We start from the raw sequence: 15,090 nt of genomic DNA, 5'->3' as shown, positions 1-15,090 counted from the left end.
GTTCTTTGTACCATGCTAACTCTGAGAGACGAGGCAGTCCAAGTAGCTTCAAAACAGTGCTGATTTATTCCATGAACACAGGTAAAAATCAACATTACACGCTCAGGTATCTTGCACCTCCAACATGCACGCAGGCAGCTGAAGGATGAAAAACCCCGAACTCAACAGGCCTGTACATTATATTGCTTTGGGCTAGCCCCATTCTACACAGGAACGCCAAACCGTGACGTCTCCCGGTGCCACTTTTGCAGCTGACCAGAGCAGTAGTCAAAACATGAAGAAAATCAATGTGTGATTGTCCGTTGATTGTGTGGTGTGTATCTAAGACATTCTGACATGACATCTAGTGACATGTCATGACATCAAGCATAAAAAAATATGGACCGGGAGATAATGAGCAGCAGGTGAATGGCATGGTGACTGATTGTGGTGGCAGAACAGCGGGGAACAGGACAGAGGGATAACGAGCAACAGGTGAGTGGAGTGATGACTGATAGCGGTGACAGAGTAGTGGAGAGAGAACAGGTAAACAGAAACCTTAATCCAGGAAGCAGATCGACGTGAAACCGTAACAGGACCAATGTTACAGTAACATCAGAAATGCTTTCTCAGCTGAACCTACGCCTCATTTTGGTAGATCTGACCACCTCGCAATCCGGCTCAGACCTGCTTACACCAAACAACTCAAGGTGAAACCGGTCTCAGTGAGAACTGTTAACACCTGGAACAACCGCCACCAGGCCAGCCTGCAGGGCTGTCTAGAGGCCACAGACTGGAGCATCTTCAAAGGGGCCACAGACGACATCCATGAATATGCAGAGAATGTGAGTGACTACATCAGCTGGTGCACATCCATATGCGCACCAGCTAGAACGGTGTGTGTTTTCCCCAGCCACAAACCCTGGTTTAATAGGGATATAAAACAGAAAATCAGGAAGAGACAAGAGGCTTTTAAGTCAGGGAACCAAGTGGAGTACAGGAAAGCCCGGTATGAGCTACAGAAGTCCATCAGAGCTGCAAAGAGAGCATACTTCCAAAAACTGGAGAGCTATTATATGAATAACAACATGCACAGTATGTGGCAGGGAAACCAGGCAGTCACAAACTACAGGAACAAATCAACAAACACAACCCCCCTGGATGCCACCCTCCGAGACAGCCTCAACAACCTCTATGTGAGGTTTGACAGGTTGAACACAGACACCCCCTCAAAATCCCCCTGCGATCTGGGGCACACTGCTTTTCAGGTGATGCACACACAGTTCCTGAAGGCCCTGAGACCGGTAAACCCCCATAAGGCGGCGGGACCAGACGGTGTCCCCCATCAGAGCGTTGAGAGTCAACTAGCTAGTGTGTATGCAGACATCTTCAACCTGTCTTTAACCCAAGCGGTAGTTCCTCGCATTTTCAAAAAGTCCATTATCATACCAGACATCAGAAACATCCACTCTGAATGACTTCAGGCCAGTGGTGCTCACATCAGTCGTCATGAAGTGCTTAACCATGTGGTTCCAGACACTGCAGACCCCCTCCAGTTTGCCTACTGCCCCAACAGACTAGTGGATGATGCAACGGCTCTGGCTTTATTCCATACCCTGAAACACCTGGACAACAGCAGTACGTATGCTAGGATGCTCTTCCTAGATTACGTCCTGAACACTATTCGCCCGGGCAGGCTGAATGGGAAGATGACAGACCTCGGTGTACCAACTTCCACCTGTAACTGGATTCTGGACTTTCTGCATTCAACACCATTCGCCCGGGCAGGCTGATTGGGAAGATGACAGACCTCGGTGTACCAACTCCAACCTGCAACTGGATTCTTGACTTCTTGACTGAAAAACCACAGGTAATTAGCCCTGGCTCTGGAGCTCTACATCTCTGACGAGCAGTCACTGGCTACATCAACCTGACCAGTGTTTGATTGTTTGTTGTGTCTTGTTGCTTTTCTTCTTTTGTCTCTCCTCTATCTACTCACCCCAACCAGTCGAGGCAGAAGGCTGCCCACCAAGAGCCGGGGTCTGTCGGAGGTTTCTTCCATTAAAGGGAGTTTTTCCTCCCCAATGTCACCAAGTGCTTGCTCAAGAGGGATTTGTTTGTTGTGATTTTGTTAAGGTGGCTCGAACACAGAAGCGAGCGAGTCACAAAAATTAGACGGACCCAGGTGGCTGACTTTGATGCAGACAGTGGTAGTTTATTTACAGTGATAATAAGTGACAAAAAAATGAACAGTGGAGTAATGTAGGGACTGGGTGTCGAGCTTCGGAGGTGTACACAGTCAGTGATGGATACGATGTGAAGATGACCGGGCTGCGGACACTGGGATACACTCCTGGGCTGGTCGGGTAGGATGGTACTGAAGATAACAGAAAGGTAAACATACGGTAAGTAGTAAACTGTGCAGGGAGCGTAGGAGGTCTGTGGTCCGAAGGAGCGACTAAGGTGAGGAGGGATAAATCCAAGCAGCTGGAGAGAAGGAGGCAAGACAAAACTAACACAGAATCAAAAGAACTACGAGTAACAAACGGGACTGATAAATGCTGGAAAGAACTGGCAGGGGAGTGAACGAAGAGCAGGGACTAAATAGGGAGAAACTAATCAGGTGCAGCTGGTGGTAATCTGGGGGTAAGAAACAGGTGTGAAGGAAAACGTGAGCAGGGTAAGGGAGTGAAAACAGAGAGAGGGGAGTGAGAAAGTAGGTGCAGCCGGGCAAACCTGACAGATTTGGTGCTTTACAAATAAAATTTGATTTGATTTGACTGTACACACAGTGCTGTCGTAAAAGGGCGGAAAACATAGAAACACGCCACCCAGCTCACTCCCTGCTCAGACACAAAACAGACACTGACTGTCAGATAAGTACACAGTGAGGAACCACTGGCCCTCAGGTAACCTGGGTCCGTACACAGCGAAGAACCAGAAGCCATCAGCTAAGTACACGATGTAGCTAATGTACCTGATGTACACAACGTAAGTGGCCATCAGGTACGTACACGACATAGCTGGCTGTGAGGTGAGTCCACGGCAAGAAACAACTGGCTGTCAGGTAAGTACACAACGTAGCTGGCCATCAGGTAAGTACATGACATAGCTGTTCATTAGGTAAGTACACGACGTAGCTAGTCCTCGGCTAAGTATACAACGTAAATGGCCGTTAGGTAAGTACACGCCAAATAGCCACTGGCCGTCAGGTCAATCCACAGTGAGGAGGCAGGGGCCTACAATGTAGCTGTCCATGAGGTGAATCCATGGCGAGCAGCCATAGCCGCCAGTTGAGTAAATGGTGAGGAACCACTGTCCTTCAGATAAGTACATGGCGAGCAGCCAATTACCGTCAGATAAGTACACGGCGAGGAACCACTGGCCATGAGGTAAGTACATGGCGAGGAACCAGAATCCATCAAGTAAGTACACGACGTAGCTGGCTGTGAGGTGAGTAGATGGCGAGGAACCACTAGGCGTCAGGAAGGTACACAGCGTAACTGGCCATCAGGTAAGTACACGATGTAGTTGGCCGAGAGATGAGTCCACGGCAAGCAACCACTAGCCATCAGGTGAGACCACGGTGAGGAACCACTGGTCGTCAGGTAAGTACATGGTGAGGAACCAGAAACCATCAAGTAAGTACACGACATAGCTGGCTGCGAGGTGAGTAGACAGTGAGGAACCACTAGGCGTCAGGAAGGTACACAACATAACTGGCCGTCAGGTAAGTACACAATGTAGTTGGCCAAGAGTCCACGGCGAGCAGCCACTAGCCATCAGGTGAGACCATGGTGAGGAACCACTGGCCGTCAGGTAAGTACACGGCAAATAGCCACTGGCCATCAGGTAAGTGCATGACATAGCTGGTGGTCAGCTAAGTACACAATGTATCTGGCCATCAGGTATGTACTCGACTTAGCTGGCCATGAGGTATGCACACAACATAGTTGGCCATCAGGTATGTCCATGACATAAGCTAAGTACTTGACGTAGCTGACTGTCAAGTAAGTAAAGGATGTAGCTGGCTGTGAGATGAGTCCACTGCAAGGAACCACTGGGCATCAGGTACGATATTACAATTACGCATTAATCACTGAAATTGATGTAAAATCAGGATTTTTATGTGACAGTTGGTCAAGATTTGTTTATCTATGCTGTGTCAAAATGAAACTATTATTTTCATTATGTATTCATCTGCAGATTATTTTCTCCATTAATCGATTGTCTGGTTTTGTAAAACTTATGACTGCAGTGAGACATGCTGTCAGAAAGCCTTAACAATTATCAGAATAGTTTAATATACAGTAGTTGCACTGATCTTGCCTGTACCTTCCCTTACCCACAGACAGATTCGCTTATGTAGGGATGCACTGATACTAGACACGATACTAGATTGTGTCTAATACCACCCTCTACTATTCTACTTGTAAAAGTTCTTCCAGCATTACATTAACCTCATTCTGACTGAACCAATCAAATGGCAGAGAAGAAATTTCAGCGGTTTAGAGATATTTTAAGATAAGTGACAGCAACAACTGTAAAGCGGAATGCAAGCACAGCTTCTCTGTTGTGTCCATGTGTGTATGTGTCCCTCCCTCCCTGTCTCACACTGGCGCACAGCTGCATATTACACAGACGTCAATAGATATGTGCAACAGAACCAAATGTAATTAATCACACACTTGTTGAAGAAACAGAATACAACAACAAACTTCCACAAATGTAACATCTTTACTCTCCCTGCGGTCAAAAGTCCTGTTCATTCCATTAGAGTCAACATGGTGCTCGTTATGATGATTACAGTGAACTGGTCAATTCAATTCTTTTCAGTTTTATTTGTATTGTGCCAAAACACAATAAAACTCATCTCAGGGCACTTTACAAAGTAAGGTCTAGACCTATATTATTATTATAGAGGGAAAACCCAACAAATCCCCCTTGAGCAAACACTTGGTGACAGCGGGGAGGAAAAACGCCCTTCAACAGACAAAAACCTCTGAGAGACCCCGGCTCTTGGTGGGCAGCCTTCTGCCTCGACCAGTTGGGGTGAGTTGATAGAGGAGAGAGAAAAGAAAAGAAAAGCAACAAGACACAACAAAGAATCAAACACTGGTCAGGTTGATGTGGCTGGTGACTGAAACTGACTCGGTGAAAACAAACTCTAACAGTGATGTTAAATTCACCTGACGGCCAGTGCCTGCTTGACATGGAGTCACCTGATGTCCAGTGGCTGCTGGACATGGACTCAACTTATGGCCAGCTACGTCATGTACATACCTTGCGGCCAGCTACATCATGTACTTACCTGATGACCAGTGATTATTCGGCCATCAGGTGGGTCCATGGCTAGGAACCACTGGCCTTCAGGTGAGTCCACAGCGAGTCCGGCAGTCACTGGACATCAGGTGACTCCATGTCAAGCAGGCACTGGCCGTCAGGTGAATCCATGGCGAGTAGGCACTGGCCGTCATGTATGTACATGACGTAGCTGGCCATGAGTTGAGTCCACGGCGAGCAGCCACTGGCCATCAGGTGGGTCCATGATGAGCAGCCACTGGCCATCAGGTGAGTACAGGGCAAGCAGCCACTGGCCAACATGTAAGGCTGGCTGTCAGATAAAAACACAACATAGCTGGCTGTCAGATAAAAACACAACGTAGCTGGCCGTGAGATGAGTCCACAGCGAGGAGCCACTGGCCATCAGATGAGTCCATGGCGAGGATCCAATGGCTGTCAGGTAAGTGCATGGTGCATAATCACTGGTAGTCAGGTGAACCCACTGCGAAAAGGCACTGGCCTTCAGGTGAGTCCACGGCAAGCAGGCACTGGCCGTTAGGTGAGTCCACCGTGAAAAGGTACTGGCCGTCAGCTAAACACACCACATAGCTGGCCATCAGGTATGTCCATGATGTAAGTGGCCATAAGGTAAGTACATGACGTACTGTAGCTGGCTGTGAGATGAGTTCAGGGCGAGCAGCCACTGGCCGTCAGATAAGTGCATGGTGAGGAACCACTGGCAGTCAAGATGTAATTGGCCGTCAGATATGTACACGTTTACATAGCTGGCCGTACATGGCAAGTACACGACAAGGATACACTAGCGATTAGGTAAGTACACCACGTAGCTGGCCGTCAGGTATGTATGACATAGCTGGCTATCAGGTCACAACGTAAGTGGCCATAACCAAAGTACTTGATGTAGCTGACCATCAAGTAAGTAAAGGATGTAGCTGGCTGTGAGATGAGTCCACTGCAAGGAACCACTGGGCATCAGGTACGACATTACAATTACACTTTAATCACTGAAATTGATGTAAAATCAGGATTTTTCTGTGGCAAGTCCTGCAAACTCTCGCTCTGGAGACATTTTTGCCTAACAAAATTAAGTCTTATGTGGTAGTTTGATTTCCTTGAATAGGCATGGGCTCCAGGTGCGTTCATGTGAGTTTGCAACTTGTGCCATTTTAAATTTTTTGACTGCGCCTGGTTTTACCTCCTGGTGACTGCACTGTGATCAGAGGATGTAGAGAAGAATACAGGGCCTGAGGTTACTGCATGTCTGGGAATGTTTTACCTGACCGGGTCTAACCTACAAGCACCCAGCCAGTAAATCACCCTGGATTCCCCCAGAGCACAGTACCTCTTTGTTTCGAATGCTTGAGGCCAGTGCGTCTGCCGCATGTGATGTGTTGCTGTTTAACGATCCATGATGTTATGGCATGTGCTCCGCTCCCTTTTGGAATTAATTTCACTACTTTTGGACTGTATGTGGTCGTGTTGGGGGAAGACGCAGCAACCACTGGTTGGATTTACTGACCTTGGAGCTACTTGAAATGGAGTGTTGTTTCCACTACTTGTGGGACGGTAAATAAAAAAAAACAACACGTGTTGCATTTGTGTTAATGCCTTGTTTCTGTAACGTTAGAGAGAACTGTTGTAAGGCTGGAGAAGAGGGGAGGGGAGAGAAACTCAGAGCATCATGGGGCCCCCCAGCAGCCTAGGCCTATAGCAGCATAACTAAGGGAGGGCTCAGGGTCACCTGATCCAGCCCTAACTATAAGCTTTATCAAAAAGGAAAGTCTTAAGTCTAATCTTAAAGGTAGAGAGGGCGTCCGCCACCCCCAAACTGAGACTGGGAGTTGGTTCCATAGGAGAGGAGCTTGATAGCTAAAGGCTCTGCCTCCCATTCTGCTTCTGTGGATTCTAGGAACCACAAGTAAACCTGCACTCTGAGAGCAAAGTGCTCTGTTAGGATGATAAGGCTCTACGAGGTCTTTAAGATAGATGGAGCCTTGTCATTAAGGGCTTTGTATGTTAGGAGAAGAATTTTAAATTCTATTCTGAATTTTACAGGGAGCCAGTGGAGAGAAGCTAATATCGGAGAGATATGATCTCTCTTGCTAGTTCCTGTCAGTACTCTGGCTGCAGCATTTTGGATTAACGGGAGGCTTTTTAGGGAATTATTGGGACATCCTGATAGTAAAGAGTTACAGTAGTCCAGCCTGGAACTAACAAATGCATGGACCAGTTTTTTAGCATCACTTTGAGACAGGATGCTCCTAATTTTTGCAATATTGCGCAGGTGAAAGAAGGCAGTTCTAGAGACTTGATTTATGTGTGATTTAAAGGACATATCCTGATCAAAGATGACTCCAAGGTTCCTCACAGTAGTACTGGAGACAAGAGCTATGTCATCTCAAGCAGTGGTCCCCAACCCCCGGGCCGCGGACTGGTACCGGTCCGTGGATCAATTGGTACCGGGCCGCACAAGAAATCATTAATTATTTCCGTTTTATTTATTATCTGAGTCTGAACGATCTTTTATTTTGAAAAATGACCGCATTCTCTCGGTTACATCTCGGTCACTTGAGCGCCAAAACTGGCTTACTTGTGCGACATATTCAGCCTGCTCAATGAACTCAATCTGTCACTTCAGGGGAAAATGACAACTGTCTTCAAGTTGGCAGATAAAGTAGTTGCATTTAAAGCCAAACTGAATTTGTGGGGACGGCGCGTCAACAGAGGCATTTTGGACATGGTGTGAGAATGTTTTTAGCTACACACCACTTAATCAACAGACACACACACATTCACACATTGATTTGCTTCATGTTTTGACTACTGTTATGACCAGCTGCAAAGCTGGCAACAGAGACGTCCCGGTTGACGTTTCTGTGTAGTATGGGGCTAGCCCAACCGAGGGGATATAATGTATAGGCCTGGTGGGTTCAGGGTCTTTCATCTTACATCTGCCTGCGTGCAGTTTGATGGTGCAAGATACCTGAGCGTGTAATGTTAATTTTACCTGTGATCCTTTGAATAAATCAGCACTGTTTTGAAGTTACTTGGACTGTCTCATCTCTCAGAGTTAGCAATGGTAAGAAGAACCAAAAGTCTAACAGGGGAAAGATGTCTTTGAGCAGCCTGGTTGGGATGGGGACCAGGAGACATGTTGATGATTTAGATGAAGCAATTGTTGAGGTCAACTCAGAGAGATCTATAGGAGAGAAGTAGTCCAAGTATAAATGAGGTCTTACAGATGTTTCTAAAGCCATTGCAGTAGATGGCACATCTGCGAGAGCTGTGGGAGTGGTCCGACCAATTTTTTTCTCTAATAGTTGAGTTTATTTGTAAAGAAGCTCATGAAGTCATTGCTGCTGCGATCTATGGGAATGTTAAGCTCAACAGCACTGTGGCGCTTTGTCAGCCTGGCTACAGTGCTGAAAAGAAACCTGGGGTTGTTCTTATTTTCCTCAATCAACCTGTAGTCGAGTATATCACAGTACACAGAGTTTCAAATGAAAGATAGAAAATGTCACTCAGCCACTTTCTCACATGGCTCTGTTCTGAAAGTTTAAAATACAAATAGTAAAAATCATGTCTAATAATAGAATTTTTATAACATTCCCTCCTGTATAAACTTTTAGAATCATTGTATTTTGTGAAAAATTGAAGCATTTAGGTTGCTATATAACTAAGGCACTAACATAGTTTGGATATTGGTATTTTAATAAGACACTGTATTATGAGACAAAAGTATAACCTTCACATAGTTGTAGTGTGTGTGAATTCACTTCATTATAAGATGCACTTGTAAGGAGTTGTGCTTAGCACAGCCCTGCTCCAAGGGAGTCACCTAAGGAAATTAAATGATCACACAGGTGGAATATCCAGTTGTCTGCAACACTCCACTATTTTTCATTAAATGCACTTAAAAGGATAAGTTTTAATAATATAATCTTCACAATCTCACAGAATGCTCATTAAATCATTGTGTGTGTGCTTTTCTTATCACAAGAAATGAAACTTTGGTTTCAGGGAGGTAAAGCTTATGTATTATGAGAGAATTTTGGCTAACATCAATTGGTTTCAGCTGTATGATCAGTAGGAGCAGGAATAAGGAGGGAAGAATAGTGTATATTACAGTCTTAGGTAGTTTCATTTTAGATCTGCCCTGCTGCTTGCTGTATGATCTCCAGATATATCTGCTAATAAAAGGTAATATAGTGCACTTTGATATTTGGTGTGCGACTGAATATTCTTTCCACTAATCTGGACTCGAGACAAAGTCTGAGACTTCTTAAGATGCCCTAACTTCTTGCCGGTTTGGATGTGGAGTAGATTTTATACTGCGTTCCAAATTGGCTCAAGGTCTTGCAGTCCTATGCAATTGATGAAACCGTGTATTGGAGGTTTTCTTCCGGGTAGATCCAGTGGGTTAAACTGCGTAAATGTGTCTATAGGCAGTACATGGTGGCCATTCCTGCAGTTCTTGAAGCTGGAGCAACAGCCAAGTTGTGTGCAGATCTCATGCAGCCCAACGAGGCTCTGACAATGACCACCAGCTTGGTGTACAAAAAGAGGACAACCCTCTTCAAATGGACATCCAGGAAAGACCTTCATACCTGTGCTCAATTTCAGGTTGGTTTTTGAGATGGGCTTTGATTCATTTGCTCATTTCTAGAAGTGTTGTCCATTTGAATGAAGTTGGAGCACAGGGGTTTTTTTTTTTTTTTTTTAAACCTGTGTTCTCGGATACACCCACAGAAAATGGAACACGATGGTATAACTTTACTGCTTGTAGACTAATGTCTCACTTGATGGAAAATTTTGCTACAGGTTCCTTTAGTGCAGAATGACGAGGTGTGGAACTTTGAGGTGGAAGTACAAGGCAGCATGTTTTCTTCAAAAGAAGTCAGAAAGGTTATGATCAGAGTCTATCAACTGATGACATTTGTCCAAACAGATAAACCAATCTACCTCCCTGGACAAACAGGTAACCTTGAACTCCTGGTGTATGTATGCAATATGGTGCCCTTCCCCATTGCCTTGACAGATTGATTTTGTATCTCAGCCACGAGGACTTGAGGAGCAATCCCTCTGATTCTGCCTCCTCACACTGTCACTCTGACAGACAATTTCCCTCTCCATTCCTTACCTCTGCTCATCTCTCCTCTTTCTCCTTCCATTAAAGGACTCTTCTGCCTCTAAGCTCTAACTTCTCTCTGTCCGGCCAAACGCCCCTCCCCACCCCCCCACGCCTCTCTTTCCCCCTGACAGGCTTTCAGACAGTAAATCAGAGACATTGATCCAGTGCAGCGCCCAAGTGTCCTGGATTCTGCTAAAGAGCCATTTTCATTTCACAAGCAGTTTACTGGCCTCGCTATGCCCCCCCCCCAACCCATAAACATGCCCCCCTCCCTCTTCTCTCGCACTTTCCATCATGGCCTCATCCATACACATCAACCATCTCACCTCTCTGGCAGACCCTCATCCTCTTTGACAGCTGGCTGCTGTTTTCCTCTCACATTCTGCCTGAAACATTTCTCCAATACATACTGATTTCACACAGCACATCTATGTTTGGATAGCGTATGCACGCGCCTCCACAGCCAGGGTTCAAAGCTCAGCAGGGCCCTTGAATTGGTTCCAAGAGGTCTGACTTCAGCAGCGTCAGGACCGATTTAACTTCTAATTTGTTTGACATCAGCACAATGATAAAATGCATACTTTGTTAACAGGTTTCTATGTCCCCCAGCATGATCACTATAGCACTCTATGAGGTCGTTTTTTAAATCGAAGTCTTTTTTAATGTGGGAAACACTGCTGAGAAAAATCCCCCCAGAGTTGTCGTCGTGTTCCAAGACAATTGTATATCACGCAAACATGAGAAATTTAACATTCATTTCTGAACTCTGGAGGAATAGCTACACGGTGTCATTACATTTTAATCCGACTTGGCACTTGCAGCAAGTTCCTATTACTATTTTTTATGGGCAATAGCTTTCTGTCTGCATTCAAGCATCTGTTGTTGTCTCTGTGATGTATAGTGCAATCTGTATGCATTTGGACTGTGACTGATTCTTTGTTGTTTTTTTTCTGTGTAAAAGCACATTTAACATGAAACAGTGACTGAGAGTGGTCACATATTGGTTATACAATGCAGAAATCAGTCTGCATTATGGATATTTACACATAAAAAAGCCTACAACAACTATAAGATGTGATAGGTATACAGAGGCACCTGACACCTTCATGTTTTTACACACACATACAGGATATAAACCAAACACTGAGCAGATTAAACAAAAATCTCTTCTAAAAGCTCAGTCACTTCAGTTTTTGGACAGTGCAACAAGATTTACTGTGCTTTGGTTCTTATGTTATTCACTCAGTATAGATTTAAAAACCTCTTAAATTAAAGCTGGCAGTCAGATCCAATATACTGGAGTACTGAACCAACTCAACTAAAGATGAGTCACTGTTTAAATATTTACAGATGCCATTATACTGTATATACTGCAGAAACTTTGTGATGAAATTGTTTTTTCTACCTACTGTTTCCAAAGTCCACAGTGAACTTGGAGCCTCAAATTTTAAGATATAGCAGGGACAAGGAAGTGAGCAGAGAAAAATGAATATCTATGCTTTGGTGACAAATGGCGGTAAACCTCCTTGGCTGATAGTTGTCATGTGATTGCGCTGACATCTTCAGAACAGCTTCGAAATGGACTTGGAATTATTTGGGTCAAGAATGAACTTTGAACCTCAGCTTACAGAGTTATTAGCATGCTCTGTGATGAGCAGCATTCAGCAAACTGACAACAGGAAAACGATGTGGAAAAAATGTTTACTTGAACATAACTGAACACTGAAGAGCACTATTTTAGTTTGAATACCATTACAGCTGCCATGTCTGAAACCACAGACTGTGTCCAACTTATTTGTTGGTAGTTCTACTTATAAAAACATGTATTTGTCTTTGGCATTTACTGTCATAATTTGCCCTACTGTATGTAAAATTCTGTGGCTCTATTACTTGGCTTGAAAAACTCACATCCCAGAGTGGTGATTGTCACTGCTAATTGGCATTTAGTCTAATCTGAGCCACCTTTGTAGCAATGTTTATGATTGTGATTAAGTGTGATTAAGTAATTGTGATTAACAGTGCCCTAAGCCACCATTTATTTTGTGGTTTAGTGCACTTTACCTAACAAGACCCATCTGGAATAATACCTCATCTTGTCACCGTTATAAAGCAGCTGATTCAAAGCTCAGCTCTTAGCTTTACCACCTTGAATGTGTGACGACCTGAATCTCATTAGGGGCCATAACTTTCTGTCTGCTGGTGGCCTGAAGCTGCAGATTCTGAGGCTTGTGGGCCAGACATGTCAAGAAGAGAGGTGTCTGCAACAAGTATGCTTCAGTACAAAGCACTGATGGGCTGCAAAAAACCTGTACAGAGAATGTGAAGTTGACATCACACCATGTTGAATTTTGGGTAAATTAACTTTTTGACATTTTTGCAGATTTATTAAAAAAGAAAAACTGAAATATCACATGGTCATAAGTATTCAGACCCTTTGCTCAGTATTTAGTAGAAGCACCCTTTTGAGCTAATACAGCCATGAGTCTTTTTTGGGAATGATGCAACAAGTTTTTCACAGCTGCATTTGGGGATCCTCTGCCATTCGTCCTTGCAGATCCTCTCCAGTTCTGTCAGGTTGGCTGGTAAGCGTTGGTGGACAGCCATTTTCAGGTCTCTCCAGAGATGCTCAATTGGGTTTAAGTCAGGGCTCTGGCTGGGCCATTCAAGAACAGTCACGGAGTTGTTGTGAAGCCACTCCTTCGTTATTTTAGCTGTGTGCTTAGGGTCATTGTCTTGTTGGAAGGTGAACCTTCGGCCCAGTCTGAGGTCCTGAGCACTCTGGAGAAGGTTTTCGTCCAGGATATCCCTGTACTTGGCCGCATTCATCCTTCCCTCGATTGCAACCAGTTGTCCTGTCCCTGCAGCTGAAAAACACCCCCATAGCATGATGCTGAGGAGAGGCTTCCACTCTGCCCTAAAGCCCCGACTGGTGGAGGGCTGCAGTGATGGTTGACTTTTTACAACTTTCTCCCATCTCCCGACTGCATCTCTGGAGCTCAGCCACAGTCATCTTTGGGTTCTTCTGTACCTCTCTCACCAAGGCTCTTCTCCCCTGATAGCTCAGTTTGGCCGGACGGCCAGCTCTAGGAAGGGTTCTGGTCGTCCCAAACGTCTTCCATTTATGGATTATGGAGGCCACTGTGCTCTTAGGCACCTTAAGTGCAGCAGAAATTTTTTTTTGTAACCTTGGCCAGATCTGTGCCTTGCCACAATTCTGTCTCTGAGCTCTTCAGGCAGTTCCTTTGACCTCATGATTCTCATTTGCTCTGACATGCACTGTGAGCTGTAGGGTCTTATATAGACAGGTGTGTGGCTTTCCTAATCACGTCCAATCAGTGAAGGTCTCCTCACACCAGGCAGGCGGCAGGTTGTGGACATTCTTGCTGGTACCAGAGCGCATGAAGCATATAATTTCCAGGGTAAATGTCTACCAAGGGAGGAATGTCTTTTGTTTACTGATGAATACAGCAAAGAGAGAGATTTGTTGAGTGGTTGGAGAAAAAGCCTTATCATGCAATTGCAATATGCACTGTAATCCTGTAGAATCTGCTAATTAATTAAATTGGAGAGGAGCGGTTCCTAATTGAGGTCTAGCAGTAGGACACACGACACAATTACTAACATTACTTTGTTGTGCAGTAAATGTCATCCACTCAAACCATTCATTTTTATCAGCATATCCTGTTTCTAAGGCCAATACATCCTTTCAGCTATTTTACTCCCTCATCCACTAGAGGTGCATTAGTACTGTGAAAACTACCTAAGGGAGGAGATTTTGTATCTGCGTCAGTAATTTTTATGTGGAAGGCCCCTATTGGGTCGTTTCATCTCAGATATACGCCTAGGGGATATATGCCACTATCAGATGGTCTGGCATCTTTTAGAGTTATGAGAAGGGGGTTACTGTGTATACTGCAAAAAAACTTAAAGTAAAATGGCACGGCATCTGAAGCAGAAACACAGCAGTGAAACAGAAGTGGCCCTAGCAATGTGTCTTCCATCAACATCAAAGAAGTGTCGCCAAACATTTGAGCAACTTCATAGGAAGGGAAATTGTTATCCTAACATTGAGGTTTCGCAGAGAGGGCGAGATAGTAACCTATAGACAGCCATCAAAACATACAAATGCAGAAGATTATTTGCCATGCAACATTTGCTAATGGCTCTTCATAAAAGATGAACTATGGAAACATGAGAAACGGTGTCGCAGAACAATGTTCGAGTCAGAAGTTAAATCCCAGAAAAAAAAGAAGAGTTCAAGCTGCTGCCTCAGCTCTCCTTCCATATAAAGGACAGCCATCAGAAAGATGCTCAAACATTGTTAAGAGAATGGTAATTGACAAGGTGTCCCTTGAATTAAGACATAACCCTCTCATACGTGTATTTGGGGAAAGACTGCTGGAGAAACACGAGAGTGATCGATCAAAAGATGGTCATGTCAGTCAAAAGATGAGAGTTGGGTAGATTTTTACTTGCTGCCAAGTCCCTTGACCGCGAAGTTGAGACGCTGCAAGATGTTTTGGTGCCGCCTAAATTTTCTTTAGCTGTGCAAGCAGCAAAACAAGCCTCTGGGTTCACCAGCTCCAAGTACAGGTATAACACACCATCTCTTGCTTTGAAGTTAGGACACTTGCTGAAGGCAGTATGTGACATTGTGATTGGGGATCATATAAAGG

The sequence above is a fragment of the Monopterus albus genome, unplaced genomic scaffold (assembly GCF_001952655.1).
Source record: "Monopterus albus unplaced genomic scaffold, M_albus_1.0 scaffold96.1, whole genome shotgun sequence".
Lineage (NCBI taxonomy): Eukaryota > Metazoa > Chordata > Actinopteri > Synbranchiformes > Synbranchidae > Monopterus > Monopterus albus.
Note: the sequence above shows the minus strand (reverse complement) of the source record.